Consider the following 7,716-nt stretch of genomic DNA (forward strand, 5'->3'; position numbering starts at 1 on the left):
AAAGACTCGAACCATATTCTGGCGTCACTTTTGAGCATATACGAGAAGGCATGACAGGCCACTGCCATGTCCCACTTAGCCATTCTGCGGCCCCTTCGAATACGTTGATATAATCGTCTGGATCAATGGGCAAAGAGTTTCGCTTAGGTGGAGGTTCCATTTCGAATTCTTCATCGTATTCGTCACTATCATACGTGAGAACTCTTTTGCTCTTGAGGCGGCCTTCAACGCGAAGCTTCTTGATAACTTCTTTGATGCTGTCATAATTTTTGAGGATAAACATTTTATCTAACAAGGGCGGTGGACCTGAGTTATCTTGGTCCGTGGTTATGGGCATTACTAGAGTAATGGGGGTTCTAGCACCCTCCTCAACTTGCACGTTGGATTGGGGTAAACAGAACCCTGGGGGAGATTCTGGGTCAACCATGATGGTTTAGTGTTTAAACAAAGTTTTGAGTTTGTAAAAGACGTTGGGTCCCACGGATGGCGCCAATTGTTTGTACACTTTTTTGGCGTAATCCTAATGTCGATTAGGATTTGGTTGACTTACAGGTTAATGGTGAATTAAGGTGTGACTTAGCTATGATTAAGGGTGAGGGTGGTGTTTGGTTATTTAGTGGCATTTTCCCGAATGTAGTGGGATTAACATCTCACTTTACGCCTTGAAGGTATTTTCTACCATAGTATTGAGTTTATGAGTTTAGATGCATGAATTGTTGATGAGGTGCCCTTATGCTGGGATTAACATCTCATTTTATAGTGTCATTGGGGAGCTGGTCCCTTATTTCGAAGTCTTGGCCGGTCTCCAAGGTGACTTTGGATATGTTGGTGAACTTACTATAAATGGGTGACAGCACTACAGTGCTCAAGGAAAGTCTTATAGATGCCTTCCTCTTTTACCTTGGTGGCGCCGAATACTGTTTGTAGAGAATATTTTCCATATCTCTTTGTTCTATGTAGTCATGTGATGTAATGACAGCCCTTTGGTGCTGGTACCTAGGATGTCTTCGTTGTAAATTACCTTCGGGTAAATGTTTTATACCTTATGGAATTTATTCAAGATATTGGGTACATTATCACATGGTAGACCTTATTAATTCTCTTATAAATATTTGTAATATAATATGACTAGTCAAGTTATTTATAAATGTAAACTATTCTTATCAAAATTGATTATCTGAACAACGATAACAATAGTACTTGTAGAAGTAATGGGTGATAGAGATGATAATAGACACAATTACGCTTGTCGTCCCTTAACTTGTATCCAGCCTTCTCAGGTTGTTCTTTTTTTTTTCCTGTCGTTGTCCCTATTCTTATAGTTAATATTGCCGGTCGTCCTTCTATTTACCTTTCATCAACATCTTCTTTTAACCTCATACATGTGCGAGTCATGTGAGGGTGTTTAAGTCTTTTAACTTCTTCAGGGACAACGAGTGTAGCTTGTTCCCATTTTTTTTCACCTCAAGTCGTCCCTTTTGTCTCACTTTTCCCCCTTTCATAACTTGTAACCCTAACCCTAATTTTCAATTATAATAATGGTGATTTGCAATTGTGGCCGGCCAGCTGTTATTCGTATTTCATCGACGTTGAAGAATCCAAATAGACGATACTATTCATGTCCAACTAAGGTAAACAAAAAACCCCAATTTTATAGTTTAAATACACGAATTAATGTTATATTGTTGACATAATTTCCATGATTTCTTGTGTAGTACTCTAATTGCAGGTTTTTCGTTTGGATGGATCCACCAACTGCTGAAGTGAGAGCGAATGAATTAGTTGAAGAGCTTTTGAATGCTGAACAAAGAATATCAAGAAGGTTGAAGATGTGGATAATTTGTAGCTGGTTAATTTGCTTAATGTTTTTTTATTTTTTGGTTTAAGTAATTTCATTTTGTAATCTTTCTTTTGATATTGTAGACCTGCTATTTTGTTATATTTCATTTAAGTTTGTACACCTGCTGTAATCAATGCAATTAATGAATGGGTAATTTGGTTTATGTTTTGTTGTATTCAATGTATCTTACATCAAGTCTAACAAAAGAGTGTAACAAAAGACAAGATACAAACTGCAAGTTCAAATTACAAGCCATAATTTTCTGTTTCAAAATGCATTACAAACTGCAAGGTCAAATTACAAGCCACAAGCTGTAAATACATTACAAACCAAACATCAAGTGTAACATACAAGCCACAAGTTTCTGTTTCAAAATGCACTACAAACCACAAAAGATGAATAACATAGTTAAACAAAAGACAAGATACTAGCACAAACAAAAGACAACATAGTTGCACAAACTTCTTTAACTTGTTCCACTTCTTGATTTCTTCTTCTTAGTTCCACTTCCTGAGGCATCATATTTCCTTTTATAACTTGCTCCTTCAGTCTTGAATCCTCTTATATTATGACCAAATTCTTTGCATTTTGAACATTGAATGCTTTTACCCTTCTTAGACAACTTGCCATCCTTGGTAAATGTTGTCTTTCTCTTCTAAACCTTTCCTTCTATTTTTCTTTTGCCTACCTGCAGTTTCTATTATCTTTGGTAGGTTTAAGGTAAAAGGAATAGCAGACTTATGCCACAAAGCTCTCCAATTTACAGGATTGATAGTAAATGCATAAGTGTTTCGCCATGTTTTCATTATATAAACTGGGTGAACCCACTGTTCTGGTGGATTAACTTCATCATCATTAGCAGTTGTGTTGTAAAGTGCAGCAATGGCATGCTTGCAGGGCATACCTGTTTTTTCCCACCTCCTACATGCACACTCTTTAGTACCTAAATCCACTACAAGATGTTCATCTTTAAGCCCATTAACTTGGTATTTCTGACTACCACTCCACAACACTGTGAACTTAATTGCTTCTTTCTTGTTTGCTTCAAATAGTTTGGTTCCATTGGGGGTTAAAATCTGATTACTTGCATCCTTATGGTTTGCACTAACCATCACATTAACAATCCGCTTCATCAAATACTCTCTAACATATTCTAATGCATAAATGATGGGTTTATCCCTTGCATCAACCAACCATCGGTTTAACACCTCACACATGTTGTTTAACAAAACATCTGAAACTGCTCTACTTAACAACATGGAATTTAACAGTTTTATAGTATCAATATCATATACTTGAATTATTTAACAATCTTAGTGGAATAACAAAATTACAAACCTGAGAAATGGCTTCTAGCCCAATGTCTAGGTGGGATATCTGCTAAGTATTTATGGCAGTCAACATTGAAGTCTTTTAGGGACTTCATTTCCTTTTCAAACTCTGGCACAGTAGTTTCCATAGCACATTTCCATAAATGTTGTGTGTATACTTTTTCATTCCATGTTTTCTTCATGTTCTGATGAATGTGCCTTACCCAATAAGGATGTTTAGCCACTGGAAACACATGTGAAACTGCAGCAATCAATCCCTGTCACTGTTTAACAAATGTAACATCAACATATTTTAGTAACACATATATAAATTTAGTGTTTTAGACTATAAATAAACTTACTTTTTGCCTATCTTTATTTTTGGACCACATCTTGAAAAGCATTGATTCTATCTTTATTTTTGTCCACTTGTTCAACATCTTTCTTTGTAGTCCCCATCCCATGTTCTTCCTCTACAATTTCTTCTAAAATTAATTAAACTTTAGAGCTTCGACTCTTAAATGAGTTTACTTTAAGTTCCATACCATGTTCAGTGAAGATACTAATTACCTTCATTTCCATTATAAACTTACTCAAGTTCATAACATCTTCATAACTACCAAAAGGTTCTAAACCAGAATCCAAATCATAACCAGGTTTTAAAAAGTGAAAAATTATGACACCTTGACCATTGTAACCTAAATCTTGAATAATTAAAAAGTGAAAAATTATGACACCATGACCATTGTAACCTAAATCTTGAATAATTTCACCTAGTTCGTGATATGAAAAGTAATCTATGTCAATCGCATCGATGTAGGTTACCTTTCCATTCAAGTATTTCCTTCCAGGATTGTCAATAAAATGCCCACCATGATGCAGCTTTATAGAAAATAAAGTACTAGTATGTTCTGCAAAACATAGAATTTTGGTGTCAATTTTGGTTAAAAACATAAATTGTGTAAGAAATAACAGACGAATAATGGAGTAATACTTACCATAAAGCTGATCAATATCGTAACGAACATCTGCTTCACGAATTCGGTAGATCTTATTCGCCATTGCTCTGAATATGAAATTAGGGTTTACAATTTGGTTTTCATTGAACGAAAAGGGATAAAAGGGACAACTTGAGTTCTATTTAAATGGGAACAAGTTACACTCGTCGTCCCTGAAGAAGTTAAAAGACTTAAACACCCTCATATGATTCTCACATGCTTGAGGTTAACGGAAGCTAAACAGAAGGATGGTCGACAATATTAACTATAAGAATAGGGACGACGACATAAAAAAAGAAAAGAAAAAGGATGACCTAAGAAGGCTGGATACAAGTTAAGGGACGACGAGCGTAATTTTGTCATGATAATAATACGGAGTAGTTAATTACAATGAATCTTGATTGGTTGATGAAGTAAAAAAAGGGGGAAAATGATGTCAAAAGACATCAAAGGACAATGGTAACAGTAACTCCTCTACGAGCATTAGGCAGTTTTGCAAATAGTATAAGGAGTAATACTAGTATGAACAGTAGGACACCACGGTAAGTAAAAGACTAAACGAAATCAAAAGAGATTTATTAGCGATAAGATTGGAGATTATCTGTTGTATTTTATATAAATCCTGTTGTATAGTTATGTGTAAATACACGGCATATATATATATATATATATATATATATATATATATATATATATATATATATATATATATATATATATATATCTCCAGAGAGAACTCAAAAAACTCACAGACCATACTCAATCTGTGGTGCAGATTGACTCAATCAAGGCGTTGCTTGGCGGCATTTGGCCGGCGTTTGTTGGAACGCAACGGAGAAGGCAACAAAGATTTTATTAATTTAAAAAAATATTATTTTTATCCTTTTTTAGTACTTAATTATATTTTAACACATCATTACAATACTCCTAACTCACACTAAAAACTAACACCACCAATACTCCACACTAAAAATCAGCACATCATAGTCAGCAAAAAAGTGCAAAAATTAACCAACATGAGTAACTAATACGAGCCACCACTACAAGTGGTCTTACAACTCCCCTCATCCCCATCATTGTCATGTCAGTGTGAAAACTCAAAAACTACTCCTTATCCACTCCACGTCACAGTTACCATTATCCATGGTGTAAACATTGAAAGAAATATGTTTAAAATACAAAAAATGTTTGGTTCGGATCTTGAGTTGTTTATAAATTGCGTATCTGAACCAATATCAACTAATACGAACTTAAACCTGGTCTTAAGCTAAATCATATATATATATATATATATATATATATATATATATATATATATATATATATATATATATATATATATATATATATATATATATATATATATATATATATTATATATTTATTCAATTAAGGATTTAGCTTGAGACCAGGTTTAAGTTCGTATTAGTTGATATTGGTTCGGAAACACTATATATAAACAACTTCAGATCCGAACCAAACATTTTTTTTATTTTAAACATATTTCTTTCAATGTTTATACCACGGATAATGGTAACTGTGACGTGAAGTGGATAAGGTGTACTTTTTGAGTTTTCACACTGACATGGCAATGATGGGGATGAGGGGAGTTTTAAGACCACTTGTAGTGGTGACTCGTGTTAGTTACTCGTGTTGGTTGCTTTTTGCACTTTTTTGCTGTCTAGGATGTTGTTGGTTTTTGGTGTAAAGTATTGGTGGTGTTGGTTTTTAGTGTGAGTTAGGCGTATTGTGATGATGTGTTAAAATATAATTGGGTAAGTATTAAAAAGTGATAAAAATAATATTTTTAAATTAATAAAAAATTAATACATTTAAAAGCAACTGCGTTGCCTTCTCCGTTGCATCCAACAAACGCCGGCCAAACACTGTCAAGCAACACCTTGATACGACGAAGCAAGTCGTTGCCGACCAGCCACGTAGGAACCAACGTCATTGGTTGTCTAGCGATACAAATGTTCTAAAGAGGGCGTTTGTAAGAAAGGATAACACTGACGTGACACTTAATTTTAATTTTTCGTTTTAAATACAAGACTTAAATTTAGTTAAAATATTCGTTTATAAATAATTAAAACTTAACATAAATTTAATTAAAAATTCATAAATAATAACATTACAACAATTTAGATAGCGTAAAAAAAATTAAAAATTACAATAACATAAATGTCCTAAAACTAAAAAATTACATTAATTAAAAAACATTAGATTACGGCTAGTTTGTAGTACGAAAGTTTATTGGAAGCCTCCAAATATGCTCTGTTAGATCGTCACATAGTTGATCATGTACGTCTTTATCATGGATTTTGAAAGGACCCGTCCTAATCCATCTGGACGAATACAATACATTTGGTTACATCGCGAGGTACTTGACCTCTATATGATACATTTTACAAACATTGCATTCGATTTTAAAAGACAAACTTTCTTTACATCGAAAGTTGACGGCATGCATACCATTTCATAATACATCCAACTATAATTGATTTAATAATAATCTTGATGAACTCAACGACTCGAATGCAACATCTTTTGAAATATGTCATGAATGACTCCAAGTAATATCTATAAAATGAGCAAATGCACAGCGGAAGATTTCTTTCATACCTGAGAATAAACATGTTTTCAAGTGTCAACCAAAATGTTGGTGAGTTCATAGGTTTATCGTAAACAATAAAATTCATCATTTTAATAGACCACAAGATTTTCATTTCGCATAAATACACATCTCGTATCAGGCATTTCGCAAACTGCATAGAGATAAAAATCATTCATATGGATTGAACACCTGGTAACCTACCTTAACAAGATGCATATAGAATATCCCCCAGTATACAGCGCGCAGCTAATATACTAAATAATACCTCGAAGTACTAAATCATCCATACCCTGGATGGGGCTCTTTGGGCCCGATAGATCTATCTTTAGGATTCGCGTCAATTAGGGGCCATTTCCCTAATTCTTAGGTTACTAGACTTGAAGGGGCGATATTCGATTTAATAATCCAACCATATAATGTAGTTTTCGATTACTTATGTCTATTTCGTAAAACATTTATAAAAGCAGTGAATGTATTCTCAGTCCCAAAAATATATATTGCAAAAGCATTTAAAAAGGGAGCAAATGAAACTCACCATACTGTATTTTGTAGTAAAAATACATATGACGGCATTGAACAATTGAACAATGTAGGGTTTACATCGGATTCACGAACCTATATCATTCATTTATATATTAAAACATATTCTTGTAATCGAGTAATTCTATATATTATTATTAATGATATATTGGTTATATTTAATAATTTATAAGTTTCATTATTTATTTATATATTTTCATTTTTATATATAGAAATATTAATATAATTAAGTTATGTAATTTAAATATATTTTTGTATATGTAATCTTTATTTTTATACTTATAACTTTAACAATATCTTTAAAACCTTTATTTTATAATCATAATAATTTTTAATAATAATTATTAATAATGATGTTGATAATACTACTAATAGTAGTAGTAGTAGTAATAATAATAATAATAATAATAATAA

The sequence above is a fragment of the Rutidosis leptorrhynchoides genome, chromosome 10 (genome assembly GCF_046630445.1).
Source record: "Rutidosis leptorrhynchoides isolate AG116_Rl617_1_P2 chromosome 10, CSIRO_AGI_Rlap_v1, whole genome shotgun sequence".
Lineage (NCBI taxonomy): Eukaryota > Viridiplantae > Streptophyta > Magnoliopsida > Asterales > Asteraceae > Rutidosis > Rutidosis leptorrhynchoides.